The sequence below is a fragment of the Phascolarctos cinereus genome, unplaced genomic scaffold (assembly GCF_003287225.1).
Source record: "Phascolarctos cinereus isolate Bilbo 61053 unplaced genomic scaffold, phaCin_HiC Scaffold_4;HRSCAF=312, whole genome shotgun sequence".
NCBI classification, from domain to species: Eukaryota; Metazoa; Chordata; class Mammalia; order Diprotodontia; family Phascolarctidae; genus Phascolarctos; species Phascolarctos cinereus.
In genome coordinates, this window is record NW_027555847.1 from 505,648,602 (window position 1) to 505,676,169 (window position 27,568).

The 27,568-nt window shown below is 38.2% G+C and overlaps 1 protein-coding gene across 2 annotated transcripts in view; it reads right to left on the bottom strand.

The window, feature by feature from the left end:
• Window positions 1-22,168, bottom strand: part of YES1 (YES proto-oncogene 1, Src family tyrosine kinase) — a 99,667-nt gene extending 77,499 nt beyond the window's left edge. Inside the window, exon 1 of one of the 2 annotated variants that reach the window (XM_078153477.1) lies at window positions 21,944-22,168. The gene's annotated coding sequence lies outside the window, so the exon portion shown is untranslated. Of the gene's footprint in view, window positions 1-21,223; window positions 21,308-21,943 lie in introns of those variants that run through there. The other variant, XM_020970681.2, reaches the window with a different exon arrangement.
• Window positions 22,169-27,568: the final 5,400 nt, after the last annotated feature.

Below are 27,568 nucleotides of genomic sequence, written 5' to 3' on the forward strand. Positions count from 1 at the left end.
AGAGAGTCACAGAAATTGATTGAATAGGGCAAGGACGTTCAGACTTGTGCTTTAGGAAGCTCAATTTGAAAGCAGGGCTGAGGATAGACTGGAGTAGGTAAAGACTTATGGCAGGGAGATCAATCAACAGGCTACTGCAATAGTCCAGGAGTGAGATGATGAGGGCCTGCACTGGGTTGGTAGCGGTATCAGAAGAGAGAAGAGGGTGCATATCAAAGATGTTATAAAGGTAAAATTGTTAGGACTTGGCAACAGATTAGATATGGGGAGTGAGGAATTGAGGATTATACTTAGGTTGTAATCCTAGGTAAGTAACTGGGAGAATGGTAGTACTATTGGCAGTAATAAGGAAGTTAAGAAGGGAAAAGGATTGGGGGGGGGGATAATGAGTTTGGTTTAAACTAAAATTAGTTTAGTTTAATTTAGTTTAAGATGTTCTATGGGACATCCAGTCTGAGATGTCTAACAGGCAGTTAAGAGTTTTTCGGAAGGAGTCTGAAGTTTTAAATAATTGGAGTAGTTAGCTACTACTCATATTTTGGGCTTGGAGAGAAAGAGAAGAATCCAGAATGTCTAGTGCTCCCCTACTCAGGAAATTATGAATGAACATGAAACAAGAATCACATAGGAGAAGCAAGGATGGGTTCTTCCGCATTGCTGAAGAAGTCCATTTTGATGAGATCAAGGATGACAGGATCATTTGAGCAAACAATCCCTGATATACTTTGTATTTACACCAGTTGACTTGTATACTTATTTATCAAACACTCAGTTTAGACTTTAGAGTATCTTTAAAAACAAAATCAAAAAACCAATTTGTTACTAAGGTCTCCTGGATTTCAACTAAATATTAGTTAAGAATCCACTGAGATTCTTAATTGACCTTTTAGTAATCTAAGAAGCACAGCCACTTCTCTTCTACAACTTCTTTGAAGTTTTATTTTTTTCCCCCTTAGGACAGAGTAAAGAACTGAAAAATGTGCACATACAGAACATTAAGAGAGATACTCTGAAGAAGTGTTCAAGCTAAACATGAAAAATAAAAAATACTGTTAAGTGAACAAGTACAAAATAAGACAGATTTCAGATATCTGTCACTGTAATATGACAGAATTTACACAGAAAATTGTGTATAACTAAAATATTTTAAATATTGTATTGAGATTTCTCTTACATTGATAACCAATTGTTGAATTAGGACTAAGATTTTTCCCCTTTTCCACTTCCTCATTCAGAAATCAGTCCCAGGGGCAGCTAGATGACGCAGACCACTGGCCCTGGATTCAGGAGGACCTGAGTTCAAATCTGACCTCAGACACATAACACTTACTAGCTGCGTGACCCTGGGCAAGTCACTTACCCCCACTGCCTAGCCAAACAAACAAAAATAATAATAATCAGTAAAAGCAGGTTATTCAGGCAGCCTACTAAGTGCAGGACTGCCAATGAGAGGGAAAACTCAAACATCTGTTCAAAAGGTAAAGAAATTTTAGTTTAGGTTCCAGCCCATTGTGTTTCACTCAGACAGGTCTGGGAAAAAGTGCATTCTCCCTTTTGTCTAGATTACCATAGAGGGGTGATATGTGTATAGATACGTCTCTTTGACTAAGAGGGAGAGATCAGAGTCAGGTCCCCCAGACCCTCATTAGAATAAGCCTACCTCTCTTGATATTCATTCTCTCATTACTAGTTAACCAATCAAAGTTGATTGCCACCCTCAGGAACAACCACTTTGCTAAAGGCATATAAGTATTGAGTGGGTTTCATGAGGGGTCTTCGACATTGAGAGTATCACTGAACCATTTTATTATTGCTAGCATGATTAATAAAATGATTAATTACCCAGAGACTATCTCTTGAACTTTTTATATACCACAGTTTGGAGTTAACTTTTAACTTCGTTAAGTTCTTTTGCAATGCTAAAAAAAAAACCACCCCAATTCTCAGATTTTTCATATATAGGTACATAATTTATTATAATGGTAACCCAGACAAAATAATTTATTACTAAGGTATTCTAACCACAACTACAATAATATATCCTGGACCCCACCCAGGTACTTCTATTATCAAATGAGGTAATATCTGTAAAGACTTAACAGAGTACCTGAAACAGAGTAGGCACTATATAAACAATGCTTATTTCCTTTTTTCCTTCCTTCTACTGCACAGAAGGGTGAGGAGATAGAGAGAGAGAGAAAGAGAAGGCACAGCTTAAGGAAAGGAAAAGAGGGAGGAAAAAAGGAAGGGAGGAAGGAGAAGGGCATCATGATAAGCAAATGAAAGCTGCCACTGAACCACAAGGAGGGTGGAAAATTGTGCTCAGCTGTCCCTGAAACCAATTCTGCCACCAGAAGGATGGTGAACACTACACGAAATTCCTCTGATTGGAAAATGGATTTAAGCTCAATTTTAAGTGTTTGAGATGTATGAGGCAGAGAAGAAGGCTCATCCCCATTTGGTTTCCAACAAGAAGCCCCCTAGGGTTGACACCACCTTCCTGATATAAATTCATCTGGTCTTCTGTGTATAAAAATGACATCTGGAATTTTGAAGATTTCCTGGTGAGTCTAGATTATATACCAGTGATCAAGTGGAGGTGGGGTATAGCAGATGTCCTGAAATCATCAATATTGAAAATGATACTGAGGAACTCCTGACCAAGGGGTCCAAGGAGACAGGCTTCTGCATCTGACAAAATACAGCTATTGCTCAGAGCACACTGATTTGTCCTAAGATGGACTATCTGGGTGTTGGGAAATAGAGTGCTAATGTCTATGTGGGTTTTTTCTGTTAAAATTTTTGGGAAGAAACAACACTTGACGTCTTTTGCAAAATCTTCATGGGACTCTAGCAGCCTGACTAGCTTTTATTCTGTCTGGGTAGCCCAAGTATCTCTCTATCCTAGTAAAAAAATTATAAAAAAGCAAAAGTTATTTAAAAAAAAAGTCAAACTATGGATTTAAGTCCCACATCTTTTTACACACACAGTAGCTTTCTGACCCTCTGGATAAGCCATTTTATTTCCCAGTGCCCCAGGTTACTCTCTAAGACTGAATTGCAGAACAGAACAGTTGCTGATTTGCACAGGTAGAAATAACATTTAATATCTCTTGTATAATTCCCATGGGACTCTAGCCTTACTTTGTCTAGGAGGACTAAAAGTCTCTCTATCCAAATAAAGCTCCAAAAGACAAAAAAAATGTAGTAACCTCACCCTCACCCCCACTTCCCACCCCCAACTGGCTTTGCAAACCTCTAGACAAGTCATTTAACCTCCTAAGGCCAAAGACAACTCTCTAAGACTCAAGAGTTGCAGAACATTAGTAGATCTGTATTCATTTGAGAGCTTCCTTCCTGGGAATTCCCTGGCCTACACCAACTAAATCACACGCTTAGAATTCCACTTCTCCAAAAGCAAGATGTATCTGCCAGTGAATAATTCCATACCTATTCTTACAAGTGTGGTAGTTACTAAACATGAGATAAAATATGGTCACAAATGAGAAAATAAAAAAAACTATTACATAAAATTGAAAAACTACTGCACTGTCAAATTAACACCACGGTAAGAATGCAAGCAATTGACTGGGAAAACAAACAAAAACAAATCCTTTGTATCACTGATCTCCTGGATATATAGGTAACTAACATAAATATAATAACCATAAGTGGTCAGATATGAATAAAGTTTTCAAAAGAAAAATTGCAAACTGTTCACAACCACATGAAAGACTATTCCAAATGAGAAATACATATTTTTAAAAACTGCATTTTACCTCAGGCCCAGGAAATTGAAAAAGATGACAAAAGATAAGAATATTGGAAGAGTTGTGGAAAGACAGGCAATGAAATGCATTGTTGGTAGAGCTATAAAATTAGTTCCGAGCATTCTATAAAGCAGTTTAGAATTAGGCAAAGAAAATGATAAAAATGCGGATACCCTCAACCCAGAAATTCCACTGCTGGGTACATACACTAAGAACGTCAATAACAATGAGAGATTCCTTATACATCAAAATATTTTTAGTAGTGATTTTTATAATTGCAAAGAACTGTAAACAAAGCAGATGCCTATCTACTGGAGATAAACTGTAGTATATTAAGGTGACAGACTATTGTTTCACCTTAACAATGACTACGGTAAACAGAAGCAGGTATGGGAAGACTTATGAACTAATGCTAAGAACCAGGAAAATAAGATACAAAAAACACACCAAAGTACATTGAAAGCACATCAATAACACAAAACTGAAACTGAAGGCTATGTAATTATAATGATCAAGCCTGACTTTAAAGAAGAGATATAAAAATTCACCTCTTCCTTCTTTGCAGAGATAGGAGACTATAGCTGTGGCACATTGTGTATTTGTCAGACTTAAATGATTGTGATGATTTGCTGAACTACTTTTCCCCTCCTATTTCATTCTTTGTTATATGGGATGACTTTGGGAGGTGGGGTGGGGAAGTAAGGGAAAGAAGAGGCATAGATGGGAAATAAAAGTGATGAAAAAAACAAAAGATGTGGTTGTAGGTTTTTTTTTAATTTAAATAAAAGCTATCTGTACCTGGAGAAAAAAGGGTTATGGTTACCAAAAGGCTACAAAAGACAATCATGGCATTTCAAATCAGTATCACCACACTACTTGTGGTTTGTTCTGCTTTTTGTCTGGCCATAAGCCAAGGAGAAGAAACTGTAATTTGGATGGACAAATAGAAACCTTTTCTTTATCTATAACCAGGCAGTTAGAAATCCTTTCCTGAGGTTGTTAAAGTCTATAGAAGAAACTCTGTAATGGCTTTTGATTACAAGCTGCCTTAAAGCCTCCACAACATAGATCTGAAATTTTTCAAACAAGCCAGAAGGCTTTTGAAGATAATTCAAGGTGAAGGAAACAACAGTTCTACTCAAGGTGCAGAGAGGGACAGAAAACTTGAAGTGAAGACCAAAGACCTGCTATACCTTCTCCATCTCCAACAGGCCTCTAAGATGCAGTAGAGTTGTAAAAAATATTCTCCAATAATCCTCATTAGGATACACTCACGCAAATATGTAATACATATATAATAAATGTATGTATATACACACATATTCATTAGTATACGTTTAGCCTACACATAGGATATTACACACACACACACACACACACACACACATACATGCACACACATACACGCACACTCACACCCACAGAAGAGTAGATCAACATTAGATTAAAACAAATCAGTAATAACTGATACTAAGACACCTGGCCTGGAGTCAAATCTGGTCTCAGACACGTGCTAATTCTGGGCAAGTCACTTAACCCTATTTGACTCAGTTTGCTCATCTACAAAATGAGCTGGAGAAGGAAATGACAACCCACTCCAGTATCTTTGCTAAGAAAACCCCAAAAGGGTTCATAAAGAGTTGGACACTACTGAAGCAAATGAACAACAGTAACACCTAGGGCATCTAGATCAATCAATCAACAAACATTTATTAAGTGCCTACCCTGTCCCTGGCATTGTTAAATGCTAGGGATACAAAGACAGTCTCTGCTTACAGAAAGCTTACAATCTAAACGGAAACAAAATTATACGAAGCAAGCTATTTACAGGATAAATAGGAAGTAATTAGCAAGATGGCCCCAGAATTAAGATGTTTGCATTTCTTTAAATTTCACTCCATATAAGTTTGTTTTTCAATATAATAGTCCTTAATATGTTCATGCTGGCAGCAGGTGGTGTAGTGGAAAGAGCACTGGGCCTGAAATCAGAAGACTTCATTTCAAAACCTGCCTCAGCCAATAATTGTGTGACCCTGGGCAAGTCACTTTAGCATCTAGCTCCCAGGGTTATTGTGAGGATCAAATGAAACAGTTAATTGTAAAGCACGCTTAGCACAATGCCTGTCACATGCTAACTGCTATATAAGTGTTAGTTATTATTATTGCTTATTTCTCTACCCCTTTCCTTCTTGCTTAGTTATTATGATAAAGTTTTAATTTTAAGGAAAAGGTATAAATGAATAGACATTTTATAATAGCTATATAGATATATCCAATATTAATTTATGTAAAAGGAAAGCTAAAGTGTTAGTATTATATAAAGCCAATGAACCAGGTTAATAGCTTATGGCCAATTGTTGGCAAGGTACACAGAAAGAAATAAAAGTCTCTGGCATAAAAATCCAAACGTATAAATCGATGGCAACATGGTTCAGTGAAAAAAACATTGCATTTGGAGTTTAAAAGCCATTTTAAAACCTGGCTCTGCTACTTTACCTATATGACACTGGGCAACTTGCTTAACTTCACTGAACCTCAACCTCATTTCTCAAAACAAAGGGATTTAACTAGATGGATCTCTGAGGTTCTTTCCAGCTCTAAATATATGATCACTATTTGAATCAATAATGAACTCAACAAACAACTATTAAATGTCTACTATCAGAAAAGCTATGTGCAGTGAGTTAAACAAAGATAAATAAGAAAAGTTATCTGGTCTTCCAGGAGTTAATAATATAGTAGAATTTCCTTAACAAACCCATTCCCTGTCAGGGAATACAATTAAAATCCTACCTTGAATCCACCTTAAACTATGTACTAAAAAGGTGCACACCAAATATCTTCCAATGAAACTAAACTATCAGTTGTTTCCTTGATGAATTTTCTTAATTCCCTGTGTGGAATGTGCTCCTTCCTCAAATGGACCTGTTAAAATATTTCTCATTAAAAGTTCAGTTTAAGTTTCACCTCTTCGCTGAAATATTCCCAGTCATTAACTCTAACTAGTCATATTACTCATCAGATTTTACTTATCTGTAGACGGTGCTTTATGTGTCACCTCACCCATGGAATGTAAGCTCCCTAGGGGCAGGAATTCTTGATTTTTGTGTGTCTTTAAACAATCAGTACCAAGTGCACCACCTTGCACAAAGGAGCTGGGTTAACAAATGTTTCATATTATTTCCTTTATAGAAGGCAGGATTTTGGACTCCAGCTCACTCCACTGTTTATCTGAAGCTCTGGTTGGCTCCATGGAACAAGATGCCTCTGCGCAGGGTATCTCCTGGGGTCCCTGTCTCCCCCTATTCCTGACAGTTTCCTTTTATGTGTTGGTCTTCCCCTATTAGATAGTAAGCTCCTAGAGGGCAAAAAACTGTCTTTTTAAAATTTGTATCTCCAGGGCTTTAGCACAGTGCCTTGGACTTAGTAGGTGCTTTAAACATGTTTATTGAATTGAACCTAAACTTTCTAACTTATCCAGCACATACCTAACAGTGTGTTGTACATAGGAGATGCCTTAGAAGAATCAAACTTAATTAATATTCACTTACTAGGTAAGTTGAAATACCTCACCCATGGACCTGGTAAAAATAATGAAAACGGATCACATTTATATGGAACAATAGTGCCAAACTCAAAAAGAAAACAGGCCACTAAACGGTACATAAAGACCCTTGTGGGCTGAATACCGACTTTGAAAAACCACATATTAACATTACCTATGTTCTATTGTATTTTTATTTACTGTTAAATATTTCCCAATTATAATATGGTTCAAGCCTCTGAGTGCTAGCAGTGTTTGATAACTCTGATGTAAAACAATCAGGGTTTACAAAGTACTTCTCTCAAAAATCAATAATAATTTATGAAAATCAGGCACTGTGTTTAAGCACTGGGGATATAAAAGACAAAAGCACAGTCCTAGCCCTCAAGGAGTTTACATTTTAATGGGAAAACAACAAGTAAACAACTAGGTATATATGAATTACATAAGACTAAAAAAAAGGCACTCAGAAAGAGGAAGCCATTAATAGCTGGGGGAACTGGGAAAGGCCTTCCAGAGTAGCTGGGATCTCAGCTTGAAGGAAGCTTGGGAAACTAAGAGGATGTGGGGGTCAGTAGAGCATTCCAGGCATCAGGGACACCTAGTACAAAGGCAAAGAGATGGGAGATTGGTTATAGAACTGTGTTGCTGGAATGCAGAGTGCATGAAGGAAAGTTTCAGTCTATAAAAGTAGGAAAGGGCCAAATTATGAAAAGCTTTAAATGCCAAATAGAGGATTTTATATTTGATCTTGGAGGCAATAGGAAACCACTAGAGGTCACTGAATAGGGGATGACATGGTTAAACAGACTTTAGAAAAATCATCTTGGCAATTATACAGAGGATGGAAGGCCATGGGGAAAGAACTGAGACAAGGAGACCAACCAAAAGGTGACAGGTGATGAGAGCCTGAATTAGGGGTGTAGCTGATCTATAAAACAAATGTTATGAGGGTAGAAAAGACAAGATTTGGCAAGGAATGGATATGTGAGATTAGAGTGAGGAGTAAAGATGGATGCAGGATATAAGCCTAGGTAATAGGTAAGTTGAGAAGAGGGGCAGGTTCAGGAAAAAGAGAATGAGTTCTGTTCTGGGTATATGAAGCTTGAGATGCCTGTGAAACATCGAATGTGAGATATCTAAAAGTCAATTGTGAGATGGGAGCTCAGGAGAGAGACTAGGCTGAACAGACTGATTTGGGAAATGGTCTGCAGAGATAATAGTTGAACCCATGGGAGGTGTTGAGATAACCAAGCAAGAGACTATAGAGGAAGAACCAGAACAGAGCCTGGAGAGATATCCATGGTTAGGAAGAGCCAGACGGGTGAATAACCAGGAAATGGGATTGAGGATGAATGGTCAGATGGACAAGAACGTGGAGGGAACCAGGACAGAATAAACTCTGTAGAGAAGAATATCACTAAAATTGAGAGAAGAGAGAGTATCCAGGAGAAGGTGATCAACAAGTATCTAATGCTGCTGAGACCGAGAAGCCATTAGAATTAGCAAATGAAGATCACTGGCAGTTTTAGAGAGGGAAGTTTCAGTTGAATGATGGGATCAGAAGCCAGATTACAGACAGTTCATAAGAGGAAAAGTAATAGACATCTAGCGTAAAAAGGAAAAGAAGTAAAGACACCTAGTGTAGACAGGTTTCTAAAGGGCTTACCCAGGAAGGGAAAAAGAGAAAGATGATGATAGTTACTGGAAAGAGATAACCGGATCAACTGAGGTATTGTTTAGCACAGGGGATAGGTGTGTTTGTAGGCAGCATGGAAGAAGCCAGAAGATTGGGAGACAATGAAGATGAGAAGGGCTATCTGTTAAGAGATTCTGGGAAAGAATGAGATCAAGGATCGCATGAACTGAGGCTGGCTTTGTCAAGGTCACCTCTTCAACACCACAGTGAGGGTGTCTAAGGCAAAAAAAGTCAGAATGATGTGAAATGAAGAAGAGGGAAGAAGCGAAAGTTCTTGGCAAAGGGCAAAAAATTTTGGGGGCAAAGTATAAGGCAAAATCATACGCTGAGAGTATAGAGTACAGGCTCTCCCTTATGGAGAGCCTGCTTTTATTTTATACACAATTTCAATAAGCTGTTATGTAACTTTACAGCTCTCATGAGATTATAAGTATAATGTAAAAAAAAATCATGGAGGAGAAAAGCAACTGCTAAAGGCAGACACTCAAACAAAAAGCATGAAGTGTCAGAATGAAAAACAAACCCAAGAACTAAAAAATCTTGGAGTCTAGGGACTCCATTTGGTATAGGAATAGCCTCAACATTTCCATAGCTCCTGAATTCTGTATGGTCTGTAATTGATATTCACAATGCTTCTGAAAATTAATCAAGAAAAAGGACATTGTGTTCAAAGTACTTTGCTTCAAAATGTTGAACATAATGTTGGCACTTGAAGAGTTTACTCAGTTATCTGGAAAATTCACTTCTTTAAATTCATGCAAAAATTTCTGACGTTTGTCAGGGAACATATTTGTCATTCAACAAATATTTACCAAGTGCCTACCTACTATGTGCCATGTACTGTGGCAGTTGTTGAAGATATAAGAAAAGTAAAAGATGAGTCCCTGTTGTCAAGGAGCTTACAGTCTAATGGTGGAGACAACTTGCAAACAACTCTGCACAGACAAGTTATATATAAGATAAATTGGAGATAATCAACAGAAGGAAGGCACCAAAATTAAGGAGGATTGGGAAAGGCTTCTAGAAAGAGGGTGAGTTTGGTTGGGACTTGAAGGAAGCCTGGGAAGCCATGAGGTAGAGAAGAAGGAAAACTCTCTGGGTATGGGGGATGGCCAGTGAAAATGCCCAGAGTCAGGAGATGAAAGTATTTTGTGTGGGGAACAGCAAGGAGTCCAATGTCATTGTATGGCACAGCAAGTAGTAGGAAGTAAGGTATAAGAAAACTGGAAAAGCAGCAGAGGGCCAGATTGAGGGCTTTATGAGAATTTACCATATTTTTTAATGTCTTATAGGGCTCTATGCATTTTACAAAAGATGCTATGATGGATACTGCATATTACATAGAAGGCTCAGGGTATATTCAGAGAAGGTGGAGAACGGCCAGAGAAAGAGAAACATAACGGTTAAGAGTTCATGACATATTGAAGATTGGTTGGAGGAACTAAGGGTATTAAGCTTGAAGACCAGAAGATGCTGGGAGAACATGTTATCTGTCTTCAAGTATTTGAAGGGCTGTTGTAGGGAGAAAGGATCAGACTTGTTCTGTTTGGCCCCAGAGGGTTGAACAAGAAGCACTGAGTGGAAGTTGCAAAGAATTCAATTTAGGCTTTATGACAGGAAAAATTTCCTAATAATTAGAGGTGTCAAAAAGATGTCTAAGGAGGTTATGAGTTTCCCCTTCTTGGAGGCATTCAGGGAGGGTCTGGATAACCACTTATCAGGTATAATACAATGGAGATTTCTTTCAAGTATGAGTTAGACTAGAATGCCACTACAGTCCCTTCCAACTCACAGAATCTGACTGGTGGTTTTGTTTTACACTCTATAATGTTACTCTGATGATGCCTCCTCACAGCACAGCATGGAAGTAATATGAGTTCACAGAGACTATGCCAATGAAGCATGCTTTGATAGATACTACTGAAGGAGGTTTCAAATACAGGCCTGACAATGGATTATGTGACTATAAGAGCACCAGGCTAGCCAAGTTTTAAGAGACTTATAGCCAGAAGGCTGGTCACCAGATGTCCATTTCTGGGGTGCTACAAAACTCAAGAAACCATCTAGTAAGGCTTAGAAAAGTTATAATCTGCATCAATAGTGAAAGTAGCCAACACAAAATTGAAGATCTTCTGAAATATTAAAAAAGTATCTGCTGTAGCTGCTCTCATTTGTTATTTTATTGCTTCTGTCAACAACTGGTTAAGTTGTAATAATGAAGTTTGATTTCTTCTTCTGGACATCTGTCCATGCATCTATAAGTACAAAGGATATACAGGTCCTTATACTTTCTGTAACCTCGACAGCATGTAGCACAATATCAGATACATGGTAAGCAAGAAATAAATATTCAGGGATTCCATGACCAATTCCAATTTCTAACCTTAAAAGAGACATGCTCTCTGAGAGAAATATCTGTGAGTCCAATGGTATAACATTTTGGGGGATAGAGATTAGATCTGTGATTTCATTAGTATATGGGGCTTAAGGTTTTGAAACTCTATTGACCCATGCAGGTCGGCATGTTCTCTGCGACTTATAGTCTTAGTTTAAATGACTTGTCCAGAATCACACAGTCAGTATAGGACACTTACCCCTGGTCTTTCTGTCTTCGAAGCTAGTTCTCTTTCCACTACTCCACACTGCCATTGCAACATTTTTAATTATTCTTAAATATCTGCCAATATACATTCCAAGAAAAGACACTGCTTTTGGAAAAACTTGGTCAATTTTACACATTTTTACGTTTACTCTGTCTACAAATATGTAGCTACTTCCAACATCTAGTTAATTAAGGAAGGTTGGATAAGAAATCCTTAATGATGATACTGTTATCACTGAAGCAATGGGAGACAAACTTCTGGACAAGAACACAACGTAAAAAAACTACTCATTCTTTCTTCATCATGATCTCTCTAAAATTAAATTAATGAAACAGTTTCTACTGTGGGCAATTCTTGCATCAAAGGATTTTTGGCCACCTTAGTGGTATTTGAAAATGCATATTCATTTGACAGTATTTGTAAATATTTGGGTCCTCTGCTCCACCCCTACCAGAATAATCTGCAGTGTAGAAATGCTTCCATATGCTAAAGCTGATTTCTCATTTTGCTGAGGGAGAAAAAAGAAATAGCTTTAATGTTTATAGAAACATTAAACCAACACATATACAAAGTTTATAATGATAATCTCTCAGAACTGAATGTAAACAAATTTATCCTTTTTTCAAACTTCTGAAATAAATTTAATCTTTTTTATTTTTACCTTCCATTGTACCTTCACCTCCACTCCCTCCCAGAGAACCATTTCTCAATAGAATAAAAAAAAAGATTAAAAAGCCAACTCAGCAAAACTACTTATCAAAAAACACTGACATTTTATGTAGTGTTCCATGCCCATCACTCTGTTCCTTTTCAAAGAAACAGAGGTGCATCTTCAAATCTCTTCTTTGTGACCAAACTTTGTAATAATAATTTCAATGCATCATTTTGTGCTTTTCATTTAAATTTTTGGAGTCATTGTATATAGCTTCCCTGACAGTATTTACTTCAAATTGTGTTAGTTTATGTACATTCTCATGCTTTTCTAGATTTATCATAATTCATCATTTCTTAGAGCACAGTATTCTACTATATTCATGTACCACAATTTGTTTAGCGATTCCACAATTAATGGGCACCTGAATTTGTTTCCAGTCCTTTGCTACTACAAAATATTTTGGATAAGGTATATAAAATATTTTGGTGTTCTTGCTGTATATTCGTAGCAATGAAATCTCAGGGTCAATAGTATGGACATTTTAGTTACTTTCTTTGCCTATTTCTAAACTGCTTTTTAGAATGGTTGAAATCAATTCACAGCCCCACAAATAACCTAGTAATCTTTCCATTATACTATATAATCTGTCAAAATGTTTATTAGCCTAGAGAATTTAGACTAGCCTCCACAAAAGACAACACACCTGCCTAAAAAATTCAATGCTAGCTAATTTGCACAGAATCTGAAATTTCTGAAGATCTTCGCTAAACACTTACGAGTGTGGTTTAGAAAAAAAAAATGACCCTTGGAAAGCCATAGAATTTCAAAGCTGGAAGGAATTTTAGAACATTTTACAAAGTGAGGCCATCCAGAAACAGGGTTACAAAGGGAACCCAAGTCTTCACATCATATTGCCTCTTTCCTACTTTTAAGTATTTCTATTTATGCTACATGATCATGAAGGGAAAATGATATTAAAATTTGGGTTTCTCTTCAAAAATACTATGCCTTTCCTGAAAAAATAAGAAATAAAGTTCTTACAAGAATATTTATAAGAATCTATTTGCATAGTAAAAGCATCCATCATATTCCTACCCAATAAAAATTTCTAATGCATAAGATGAGAGCAATGCTGAAGTTTTTTCTAAAAAGCAGTCTCCATAAAGTAGCTATAAAACAGCAGACATATTAAGCAAATTGTTATGTATACTGGTACAAAGTGAATCTTATTCTGAGATTTCAGTCATCAATCCTTTCTCCCAGTACTTCCTGTCTTGTCTTAGTCCCTTCCACTCCCCTTTAATCCTCCTACCAGACAGATCCTGTGAAGAACCACACATTACTCCATCAAGAAAATCATAAAAGCTTTCCTCTCCCACCTTAAAAATATTTTTTTCTTAAAAGAACATGGGCTTGTCATTATTAATGTACCAACAGACCTTTATATTACAGAATAAAGTTCGTATTTCAATGCTTTTGCTTTGCATGTTTTATCAGAACAAAAAAGCCTGAAGGGAGAAGGGGCAGAAGCAGTCCTGAGAAAAGATTCATTTCACTTGAACAACACTGATTTTTAAGGTTGGATTTCTATATACCAACAAAATGACTTTTAGAGTCATAACCCCAAAAAAAGTTTGAATATGTTTTGCAAATTCATTCTAGGACGTAGAATTTAGTTTTCATACAAAATTAGGCAATACACTTCAATTTTACTTAGCCTATAAAACAATACTTGTCTAGTCTCCTAAAATTTAAATGTTACCAGACTTAGCCTGAAAAGATATATGAAAAGAAAGTTTTAAATCATAAATACCACTAAAAAGGCAATGCTTAAAATATGTCTATAGCATCAATATCAATGCACTGTACATATGTCAGTGTACTACACTGACAGTGTGATGTTCTCAAATGTTCTCATCCTTTCAGCTCTAACAGATTAAATATCACCCCCTGTCAATATTATACTAACAAGAATGCAAAAAACAAACAAAAAAAAGAATGCAAAAACCCAAAATAATTACTGTCCTTAAGAAGCTTACATTCTACTAGCCAATAATTATTTTTACTATATATTGGGATACTTAAATTATACAAGTTTTTCCTCATCTGATAATACTACAAAATGAAATAGAATTTTGGCAAAAGATACTATTACCATGATTTCTTTATTTATAAGAAATTCATATAAGTCTTTCTTTTTTACCTCTCCCTAGGACTTTGTGTGAGACTAAAGAGAAGGGAAAGTTTATGGTCATAATTTGAACATTTGGATACAGAAGGAGAGATGAATGAGGGCAAGCAGTGGAATTTACAACAGGACAGGAAATGGAACTGTGTCTCCTGGAGAATTCCACTTCTTGGCTGAGGTTGGGAAAATCTAAAGAGCTGGCTACTAGAGTTCTGACCTCTAGACTTTGCAGAGTCCACATAGCTACAGCTCTCTAAGTCACAATAAAAAATATGCAAGCACACACTTGCTACATGTTCATTTATTTATAAATTATATACATACACTACTATATCAATATATCACATACATTATGAAACATATACAAAGAAATTAATGAAGGATGGGCTAAAACTGAAATAGTATTTTAAAACATTTTATTACCAGTATAAAAAGCATTTTTACCCTTATTAAAAGGGGTTTTTTTTGTAATTTTTGTAGTTACATGTTCTATAGGCACATATATATATGTTTTAGCGAGAGCAGTATCATTAAACATTTATGATTTTTTAAAAATCTTGGTTTAACACTTTGTGAAATAGGATTCAAAGGCCCAATTGTAAGTTCAATTTGTTTCAATAGTAGTTTTTAATGACTGTCAGTTTACAAAATGTGTTCAATGGGATTTTGAATCTAAAAGCCATATCAATGTTTCAAAAAAACACCTAATAAAGATATGCAGCTCCAAAATTAAGAAGTACATCACTGGTTGCATTTATTAAGCCAGGATAATCATTTTTTGGTCTTACCCATCAGTCACACAAAGGTCTGTTTCAATTCAGCTGGTGTCTTACCACAGTTCCTAAAGTCAATCAATTGTAGTTACTTACAAACTACAATTGGAAGGTGTTATATATTTATATTTTTAACACATGAGTTCAAAGGCCACTTAAACTGTTCATCTGGAAGATTTCTGTACAGATGAGAAAGTTCTTTTTACATTTTTTTAAAAGTATAGAGATTTTTTTTTTGGCAGGACCTGTTTCTTTGGGAGCTCCTTGGTAAGGAATTTGCTCTGTCAATTGCAACTTATATCTTAAAGAATTGGTACTGTCTTGGAGAATTAGTTGAAGCACTGAGAGGTTGGTTAAATGACTGGTCCAGGGTTACACAGCCAGTCCATGTTAGAGATGGGACTTGCCAATTCAAGAGTGAAGATACGAATTTTTGTTGATGAAATTAAAAATTTAGTTTTTAAATATCTTAAACTTTTTGGACTGATTTTCACGAACAGTTTTACATCATTATTAGTATCATTCTCAATCCACAGTTTCTTTGCAGCTATCTTTTTTTAAGCCATGTATCCATTTTTTTCAGCATTAATTATGTTAAAACTAAATAACATAATCCACAAATCCCCTTAACTGGGCACATGTAAATTGCAATACATCACAGTACTGAAACATGTTAATAAAGGAGTGAAAGGGTCAGTGTCAATCTATATGTTAAAAATTAGTAAAGCTTAATATAACTTTTAACAAAAATAAATAAAAATAGACATTCTAATAGCATTTTTCTGCACTTCAACAGATTTTTCTTGTGTACCCACGTGGCTCTGGAGACCACCGGTCTTCCTCAAAGAAACCCAAAAATTGATCATTTCAGTAAGAGAGAAGAGTGTTCCCAAGAAGGAGAGGCAGAAAATAAAGAAATTACAGTTTCAAATCTAGCTTGAAGCATATATCTAACCAGAAAGGAATGAGGGGTTTGAATGAGGGTGTAGATATAGAGTGGGGGGGAAAGAGTATTAGGAATGGTTAATGAGTCATTTAAGTTAAGTCATTTAAGTCCTGGGCCTCAGAACACAATTTACTTGTGCCTCACATGCACTCTATAAGCATGTATCTCACCCCTATAATAAATAGCATGATTTTTTGGGGAACCACACTGTCACATCCAACCTCAGACCAGGATATGCTGCTAATAAGTCCATAGCTAAATGTCTCTAATAAAGGTTTAATGTCAAAGATATATAGGGAATTGATACAAATATATAATAAGAGCCATTTCCAAAAAGATAAATGGCCAAAGAATATATAGTTCTCAAAAGAAAATTACTGCCCCAAATCATTAATAAGAGAAATGCAAATAAAAATGACCTTGAGGTTCTACACCTCACACTCCACAGGTTAGGCAAAAATAACAAAAGAAAAGGGCAATAGCTGCAAGGACAATGGAAGTAGACAGTGGAAAAAGAGATACACTGGCTGGGGAACTGTGAATTGGTCCAACTATTTTGGAAAGTAATTTGGTATCTGTACCAAAAAAGTGACTTAAGTTGTGTACACCCTTTGACCTAATGATATCACAACAAGGCATATACCTCAAAAAGTCAAACACAGAGTTTTTGAAAAAAAAATGCACAAAAATACTTGCAGCAGCAGCACTTTTTATATTAGCAAAGCCCTGGAAACAAAAATGGATGCCCATCAAGTGGGAAATGGATAAATAAGTTATGGTAAATGAATGCAATGGAATATTATGTCTCTGTTGATGAATTCAGAGAAACCTGGGAAGATTTGCATGCAAAGTGAAAAGAACCAGGACATCATTCATCTCATGACCACAAATTTAATATACACTTAAAAAAACTTCATAACAAAAGTTCAGTTTCATATACAATCCTCTTTTTTATTCTTTGTATATTGATATGTTCAGTCTGTCAGGTTCAAAATAAAAAAGAACTATTTTTCAAAAAAAAATTTGATCTCCCAAAGCAGCAGCACTAACCTTATAACCAAAGATTTTTTGGCATACAAAAGTTATATAAATACTAGCCCAAACACTGGTTATTTCCTTTTCCTTTCTGCTACTTTTAAAGCTCCTCTGGCTAAATCTCCTTCTGAGCTGTATCAGAAGGTAGATAATGTCACAGTCACCCAGAAGCTACAGCTGAACCCAGGGCCCCCAAACCTAGAGCAGTTGAGAGGGAGAAAAGGGATAAATAATATATACTTCGAAACTGATATACACACCACAAAAATGACATAGACAAATTAACAGAAAGACAAAGACTTTAAAAAAAAACTTTCTGAAGAGAAAAAAATAGGGAAGGGGTAGAAGCATAGTACTGCTTACTCAGCCCCTCAGATCCAAGTGGATCCATGCACAGATAGAGGCAAATGGCACTATGGACAATGGAATTCTACAATTCAAACAACCACAATTTATTTTCAGGGCTGAAATTATTATACAATATTTTTTTCCTATTTATAAATTCTGGAACCTCAAAATTTCAAAGTTTACACAAATGAAGGCTACTTGTAATGCTGAAAAACATTTATTAAACATTCCAAGGAAAATTATGCTGCACAATATACAAATGAAGTAAAATATACATGGTCCCTCCCTCCATGCTAAGAGGGATAAAACAAACACGTTATAAATGAGGGGGGAAAGCACTAGGTATAAAAACAAAACTAATCTGGCTATTCTGAAGATTTGAAATATGTTCAAATTATGAATAGGTTAAGATTTTTCAGTGTGAATTGATATGAAATGAAGTCATTCATGTAAATGTAGTCAAGTGTACTAGATTAAGTAAACCATTTATTTACATTTTCTATTGTGAAAATCTTAAAGCTCCAAACAGCACCCTCTTTCGTATAAAATTATTTTACATTCCCAAGACATGACAATTTGACAACCATACCACCTTTACAACTCAGACAGGCTTGCAAAAACACAAGCACACACATACATATACCCCCACCTCAGCCTTTTATGCTGAGAATTAAGAAAAGTACGTCATATACATATATAAGTAAAATGAGATCGTTTTCCAGAAGCTGCTTGTATGTCAATAACCAAATATAATTTCCCCCCAATTTTTTGGAGTTGCAGCACTCTATAATTATGTTTGCTTTTGTGATACAACTCTCTTTTAAAAATTAGTATATGAGACTTATGTTGATATATACACAAATTTAAAATTAGGACTAAAGGGAACAGATAATGGTTACGATTACTTTCATGAAAAACAAAACAGCTGTTAAAAGTGAAAAACAGAAAAAGGAAAATTCCATAATCTGATAGCATAGACATCAAGAAAAATTTAATTAAAAAAATGACACATTTTGCTGTGAAAATGAAAGTATAATTTAAAACTATGGATATTATTCATTCAATAAATACTGACTGAATACCTACTACATATAAGGTATTTAGATGGCTACAATGAGGGGATACAAAAATGAATAAGAAAATAAAACACCAGCTCTGTTCTCAAATATAAGTTGTAGAGGCAGATATACATTTATTTGCAGAAAGCCAACCATCCTGGCCTTTTAAGTAACTTGTTGAGGAGGATTAGGTACATAGGACAAAATTCTGGGAACCTGCTGGTACATTCATGACCAGAAGGGCATTAGATTTGAAATTAGAGGAACTGGGATGGAATCCTAACTCTTCCACTGCTATCGTTTGACTTTGGGTAGTTTGCTCCTCTGTAAAATGGGATGTCAGGAAGGTTAAACTAGATGACCTAAGCAGCTTTAAGTCTATAAGAAAGAATTTCACTTTTAAGAAAACTATTAGATTTGAATGATCTCCAATTTTACTTACATATTTCATATATTGGTCCTTCTACTGCAGAAAGAGAAATCGACCAACTTTTTCCCTTACCACTAGCAGTACCAACATGTGAACAAATCACCTGAACAGATGTCAGTATGAGTTCTAAGTTAACTTTTTATATTATGTAATAAACGATGTACATTAATGAAATATTAATGCTTAAAAATTACCAAAATTTTGAAAGAGTACACAATCAAATCTTTTTTTCCATGAGATGTGAATGTTAAAATTGACTAGTGTTAAATTATTTCAGAATGAATCCTCTGAATATTACAAATATGGGGGAGACTTAATCGAATTACAGTGTTCATTCTGCTTTATAACTGACAAATTCCTTTCAATCTTACACCAGTATATATTTCTGCCATAAGACAAATTCCACCTATCCCAAAAAGAGAAGCCAAAGCTGTAATTTCACTTCAGGAATTGTCTACTGTTGAGCAGAAAGGAGTCCATTTGTGGTTTATGAAGTCAGCAAAAAAATTTAAAAAAAAAAAACACTGTGCAAAATTAAAGCTGTGTTATAACATGATGGTAATTGTGGCCAAAGATTCACTTCTGTTTTAAGTCCAACTTCTCTTTTCCCGGGGTAAAAGTGGGCTAAAATTTCACAGGTATAGATTCAATCCAAAGATAACTTTTTTCCAGGCTGTTTTTGGTAAACTCAAACTTGAATCCCTTTGAAAAACCAGGTTTTTCTAATGGTCAAAAATCCAATAAACTTCAAAAACATTTACTTTTTCTTGAATCTTTAATATGACAGGTGTATGAACTTTCTTTGAATATTATGTATGTTTCAGGTAATATTTCTAATACTTAAGGAATCAATCTAAAATAATTATTTTTGTTCCACTTTAGCGAATATCAATTTAGAGAGATGTCTGCAAACATAAATGCACACATTTCACACGTTAATGACAATTTAACACATTTCAATGCCTACAGATATATCAGCATTGCTGTCACAATGCATACGCCTTTCTATGACTATTTATACAAACCTTCATTGAGCGAACATTAAACCCCTATTATAGTCAATGAACCGGGCTGTGCATAACATGAGATAGATAAATAATACCGGGTCCAGTCCCAGCCATCATGCATGAACCCAAACCATGGCATTCAGCCAAATCAATGCATATAGCATAAGGGCTTGGAATTACATTAAGGGTTACAATCCTACCTTCTCATTTCCTGAATTCATTAACTAAGGTGGAAAGGGGTTTTTCTGCATTAATTATTCATAAAAGATCATTCAACTAAGAACCACGCTGTGCTACGTTCTGATCACTACACAACCAAAGCAGCTAAAATATAAAAGGGCCAAAACTTAAAAAGAAAGAAAAAGCACACATAATCTCTGAATATCGTCTCAAAACATCACCCGACCCCACTCCCATAAAGCACACCCTGGATACGACGAACAAAAAGAAAACAAAACGTGCTAAGTTTTCAACTGCCCAGGGGAACTGAGAACGCAAGTACCAACAGTTCAGTAAAGTGGCCACAACGCGGTGAAAACTGGTTCCCGAATGACAACCCCCCAGCCCAAAACAAAGGAAAACTTTTGCATGTTGCGGTTTTCAATCAACCCCAGTAAGGGGAGAGGCTCGCCCCAAGCCCAGCGCAGTTGTCACCAGGCATCAGCCAAGAGACAGGTCCCCGATCGCAGGAAGACGGGCAGAAGAGCGGCTGGAGACCCCGGGTGGGAAGGGGGCGCCTCGTAAGCGCCCTCCCCCCGCCGCCAGGTTGGCAGCACGGGGTATCCATGAGGGCTGAAGGGTTACACCTTTCCGAGGGCATTAACTGCCGGAGACGAGCCTCCCCGCCCCAACCGGCGGGCGCCGGGGAGGGAGGGGGACCCGGTCTACCTGGAAGGAAGCGAGACACACCCGCTGGGGGAGGGGAGAGCGGCGGGGGAGCGGCCAGAGCGCAGTGCGGCCCCTCCCCCCCAGCCCAGACCCGGGAAGGGGCACTGCTGAGAGAGAAGTTTCTCCCCAACTTCCAGACGCGAAGCCCGAAGCAAGGAGGGGGGCGCTTAAAGGGGTAGAGGGAATGAGGCGGCCTCCGAGGACTGCCGGGCCTAGCGCTCTCGGAGCTCGAGCGACTTCTCTCCCGGGGAGCGGAGGGGGGCCCTGCCGGGTCCTTACCTGCTCTCGGCCCGCTCACATGAGTGTCGGCTGCGGTGGCAGCAGCTTCGGCTGGAAGGTGGAGGGGAGGGGAAACCGAGGTGGAGGCGAGATCCGCGGGATCCGGCGGGCAGCGGGTCCTCCCTCCCTCCGCCGCCCTCACCGCCTCCTCCACCTCCGTGAGCGCCTGTCGGCGGCAGCAGCACCCAGCCCTAGACTCCTTACTCCACGGAGGAGGGAATTCCCGGGCTCCCCCCACCCCTGGCCCTCACTCTCCACCTCTTCTCTCCTCCCCTCAACCGCCCGCCCTCTCCCTCGGCTCCGCCTCTCTTACTCTCCTCCCGCCCCTCCTCCTCCTCAGCCGTTGCGGCTACCTGCGCGCGCGAGGGAGGGAGCAAGCCCCGAGGACACCGGAACTCGCGCCTCCCCACCCTGCTCTCTACTCCCCACCTTCCGGCCCCCAGCAGCGGCAGGGGTACACCCCCCCCACTCGTGCCCTCTCGGCGGCCGGGGTCACACGCCTCTCGCCTCCCTCCCCAGAGGTGGGGGCCGTTGGGCAGCTCCACCCTGCGATCCCCTCGGCTCGGCCTCAGCCAAAACCGTGTCACACATCCCGATCAAACATGGCGGCGGGGTCCGGGGCCGATTCCCACGGGGATGAGTAGGGAGCCCGAGTAAAGGAGGCGCCTTTCCAGCCCCCCTTCCTTTCTCCGCCCCCTACTCGCGCACCCATAGACGGACCGAGCTATTTAAGCAGCTGGGGGGAAATAAATGGGGCGAACTGATTAGCCCCTCCCTCGCCCTTGTTGGGTGACTTGTGGGTCTTCGGGGCCGAAGCTTTACGTCGCGGCGGGGGTGGATGGGTGGAGAGAGTTTGTTTATTGAAGTCAACGCATCCTGAACATCCTGCGCTTCAGCCCAAAGCTTTTCCATCCTTTGTCCGCGAGACTAAAATTCTCAGCCCAGCCGGATGAGGCAGATGGGCGTTATCGTCCGCCTTCTCGGCCAACGTTTCCCTAGAGTCCGCCCGCGCGCCCCCCCGCGGCGCGCAGACCAGTCCGGAGAGAACGCCTTAGCCCGCCCCTCTCCCACCCCGTCCACCGGCCCGGCCTTCCCCCGGGGTCTCGCGCTCGCGCGAGGCTCGCCCGATGGCGTGTGTGCGCGCCGCCTGCCCGGGAAGTTCCAAATTCTCCCCAGGCGCTCCCGGGAAGCACAGGCTCCTGGAGCTGTCCTGAGTCACCCCGAGGTCGTCCAAGGTTAGAGTAGGGATCTCAGGGCTTTGCACTGGAAGGGGCCTGAGCAGGGATCAAGCCCCACCGAAGGGTGCAAGGGCTTGAGCCCAAGGTCACACGATTCTCCCCATGCTTCTCTAGCTCCTAATCGCTTTCGTAGCCCGGAGAAACTCGCTTAGAAGCTAGGAGTTAGAGCTGAGTTCGAGTGCCGGTGTAGGCGTTTACTATAACTTGTGGGACCTTGGTCAAGTCACAGAAACTCTCAGTGCCTCAGTTTCTTCCCCTGTCGAATGAGGGAGATGGAATCCGTTAAACTCTAGGACAGGATCTCGGAGTTTGTGAACTTGTTTTTAAAAATACACATTTTTAAAACTTTCAATGCAATTAGTTTCCTTTGTAGTTCTTTATATTTTATGCATTCGAAAATACTGTTGAGAAAGGATTCATAGGCTTCTCCAGACATAGGTCTGTAACACACAAAAAAGGTTAAGAACCCGCGCTGGGTCTCTTCCAGCTCCGACCTTCTATGAATATTATGTCTTGTTCTGGTGAAATTACGCCGGTCCTGTCGGGCGCTCCGATTGACTTCCTCTTTGTATTTCCTCTTGGACAGAGTTATCAAGAATCATGCGGGATTGCTGGTTTCCTTTGTGTGTGCTGGTTAAAAGTGAAGTTAAGAAGTAACTCTGTACTAAATATCCACTTGTATTCATGACTGCATTCTAGGAGCTTCGAAAGAAAACTCAGAGATTGAAAAAGAAATGGGTTCAACTGATTGATTAGATGTTAGGCATGCATAGAAACAAAGGGAGTTATCAAGACAAGCTTTTTCCCTCCAAATATTAAAAATAAACACCTGAATTATACATTTACGACTTAAGGGTTCTATCTACCCTCTTTTCACTTTGATTGGTGTGGATTTCTTCTTTTAGCTTTTTAAAAAAAAGATTGTATTTGATCTAGTCTCTCCAGGAGAGAGCAGTGACATTTTTGACTTAACTTCTAATTGGACCAGAGCAGGAAGTCATGTTTAGGAAAGCATAATTTTATTTTTGTTCATGGAAATCTTTGCTTTTCTACCATAAGGCTTAAAAATTATTCTTAAGCGTAGTAATTTAAAACAGTGTTTTCCAAGTACAACAAGGTGTTGGGAAATGGAGAGGTCTACCTTGCAGTTCCAGAAAAGTCAAAGACCTAATTTTTTTTTGTCAAAACTATTAGTGTCTCTTCTTGCTTTTACCCCGACTCTCACCTCGACTCCCATAAATCCTTTTTTCCCTTTCCTTCACCCCATACAGTATCCAAACTCTAAGCAGAAAACAAGTCAAATCCTACTACAACAAATATAACAAAATACATTTTTTCAAGTCTCAACTAAGAGTTCACTTATTTTCATTAATATTCAGTACGGAGGCAACATGGCATAGTGCATAGCTAGTTAGCAAGGGAAGCCAGAAGGATCCGGGTTCACATCCTGCTTCCTAAGTCCTGTCTCTGAGACATTCTGCCTATTCAAGATTGGGCAAGTCACTTGACCTCTGACTGCCCTAGGTAGTCTAAGACTATAAATTGCCGAGAAGGTGATACCCTGCGTTGATTGGCAGAGGGAATTTCACCACCTGGGAGTTCCAGATACCAATGAAATCACTGGCTGATTCTCCATCTATATTCTAAACAAAAGAATTCTAGTATAACAGTAACAGAAAGTTTCTTTTGAATTTGGTATAACAGGCCTTGACAGGTCATTTCACATATACAAAACAAAGAGATATGCTTCTGTCTCTTTCCCTTTCATAATAACATTAAAGTAATATGCTTTTGTTTGTGTATACTCTAAATACTAAGGAGTAAGAAAAATTTCATTTCAGCAAATGCAAAATGTTTTCATTTAGTTAAGCTTTTCAAAGTTGACTTTCTAAAAGTAAAAACGTTTTGGAGTTGAGCTGGAGTAATGATTCTCTATGATGCTTTTTTTCATTCTTAGAAGTTCACTACAGGAAATCTAACAAGAAGAGATTATATTAATCATCGTGGTTATCATAATAGCTGGCATTTATGTAGCACTTTAACAAAAGCGATTTACAAATTGTTTTCTCATTCAATCCTTGCAATAAACCTGTTGGGTAGGAACTATTATGGTTCCCATTTTACAGATGAGGAAACTGAGTCATTCACAGGTTAAGAAACTTGCCCAGGATCACACAGCTTGTAAATGCCTGAGGCTGGATTTTATCTCATGTTTTCCAGACTTCAAATCCAGTGCTCTCAATCCACTGTGCCACCCAGCTGTAGTTGAAACTCTAACTCATGATAAGTCACACAGTTAGTAATATTAACGTATGTGTATAGGGTCACAGAATCATAGATTTAGAAACAAGTATTTCCACACCCTCCTTTTTTCAGATAACAAAATTAAGGCCTAGAGAAATTAAATGACAGGTTGGAGGTCACACAGGGCAAAAGTAAGTGGCAAAGGTGGCATGTGATCTCAGGTCTTCTAATAACAACCCGTGGCTCTTTACACAGGGCCACTGTGCTACGTGGTGAATACTGTAGGAAGTATTATCCTCATTTTACAGAAGAGGAAACTGAGAATCTGAGGTTAAGTAACTAACTTTCCCATGGCTGCTCAGAGTATAAACTCAAACTTATGTCTTCTAATTCTCAGTCAAATGCTCTTTCCAGAGTGTGTCAGATAGTAATTTGTTCAGTTCAGTCTTTTTTCAGTCATGTCCAACTCTTTGTGAATCTATTTGGGGTTTTCTTGGCAAAGATACTGGAGTGGTCTGTCATTTCCTTCTCCAGCTTATTTTACAGATGAGGAAACTGAGGGTTAGTGATACTGACAAAGATTTGAGCTGGGGTTGATATCAGGAAGACCCCACTGACCATGGACAAGTCACTGTCACTGTCATTGACAACTCTAAACAGGTCCAAATCCCTCACCCCCACCCCCACCCAAAATGTCTTTGATAGTTCCTACTAGGAAGTGGTTTTTCATTTCTGAAAGTTGATAGTCTTTGTCCAAAGGAAAGACAGAAGAAAAAAACCCCAATGGAAAGAGAGAAAAAAGAAACCCTCCACTAATTGGTAGCTATTGGATTTCTTCCCCAGCTCTAACAACCTTTAATTCAATTCAAGTATTGAAATTCATACTATGAGCAATCCCAATTTGTAAGTAATATAATTAAGCCATTATTTTAGCCAGGTTTTAGTTTCTCTTTCTATTCTTTACCCTGATCACATATCCCTCCTTTACAATGAATGAATAATTGACCCTGAATCCGATTCTTGCAACGTGAACCTGAAATATGAATACCGCCTATGGTTTACAACCTGTGTGACTTTGGACACTCCACTTCCCTGGGATTCACGTTCCTCATCTGTAAATGAAGATGGTTAGACTAGATGTGTTCTGAGGTCCCTTTCGACTCTAAAGCTGAATGAAAACATAATTCAACATAGCAAAATTATTTTAAACAATGGTCTTCTAATAAGGAGACAAAGCAAACACAGAATCAACAATTAAGTTGCAATGGAACAAGCCAGGGATTTGGAATTAAGAGATAAAATCCTCTTATTATCGGATATTACTACAAGTATGACTTTTGGCACTGAACTTTTCAGTATCTACACATGTAAAATGAAGGAGCTGGACTAAATTATGATCTCTAAGGTCACTTCTAACACCAAGTATTCAATTGCATGGTACAGACTAAGTGCAAAATAACATAATAATTAGCATTTGTATAGTGCTTTAACATTTACAAAGCACTTCACAAATATTATCTCATTTTATCCTTACAACAACTCTAGGAGATAGCTGCTGTTATTATCTAATTTTACAGATAAGAAAACTGAGGCAGCCAGTGGTTAAGTGTTTTGCTTAGGTTCACACAGCAAGTAAGTGTCTGAGGAAGGATTTTTCTTTTTTTCTTTTCTTTTTTTTTAAATTTTGGCTAGGCAATGGGGTTAAGTGACTTGCCCAGGGCCACACAGCTAGTAAGTGTTATGTGTGTGAATTCAAATTTGAACTCAGGTCCTCCTGAATCTGGGGCCGGTGCTCTATCCACTGCACCACCTAGTTGCCACTTGAGGAAGGATTTTTCACTCAGGTCTTCCGTAGTCCAAATCCAGCACTGCCTAGCTCCCTCAAAAATGAGTTTACAAAAAGGGGAAATCGGGTATAGCCGAAGTAGTAGAGAAAGCTTCATGGAGAGAGGATAGGGTGTGATCGCTGTTTTGAAGGACACAGGATTTGAAAAGAAGATGAAAGAAGAAAGAGAACATTTCAGGAAAGGGAGAAGCAAAGCAAATGACAAAGGCATGAATTAAGCATGGCATTTACAAAAGATATAAAGAAAATCGCCTAATTGGAGTAGAAGGTGCATTTTAAAGAGTAGAGAAAAGTTTGACTAGGTAGAGTAGAATCAGATTATGAAAGACCATGGAAGCTTATCAGGGGAGTTTAGATGCCATTTTAGCTTCTTGAATAAGGAAAATGACAGGATGAAAGCAATATTTTAGGAAGATTTGCATAACATTGTCATGCAGAATGTATTGGGGGTGGAAGAAGAGTCTAAGAATCAAAGGTAAAACTAGAAATGTGCTTACTAAGGCCTATACAAATAGGGATAGCAGTGGAATGGATGATAGAGGGGAGACTCCCAGGTATTTTCAATGAAAGAAAAAACAGTGAAAAATAAAATAGAAAAGATCGAGGAAATGGGAGAATCAGGTTTTTTGTGTGTGTGTTTTTGTTTGGTTGTTTTTTTATTTTATTTTTTTACCTAGGATACTGGAAGAATAGTACCACTGACATAAATGATATAGTTGGATAAAATTTCCTTTATGGGAAGAAGATGATGAGTTCCATTTGGGATATTTAGAGGTGATAGTATGAAATGTCCTTTAACAAAGATATAGGACATGTAAGAGAGTGGGAAAACACACACACACATATATCATATATCATTACCTCTATACAAATGACTTAAAATTACATAAACATATATAAAACTATAATTGAGATAGACAATAAATATATATCATTTTAAGAGTCATTTGTATAGACTTGATAGTTGGAGCTATAAGTAAATGATCTCCTGGAGATCAGTATAGTATGTATAGGGAA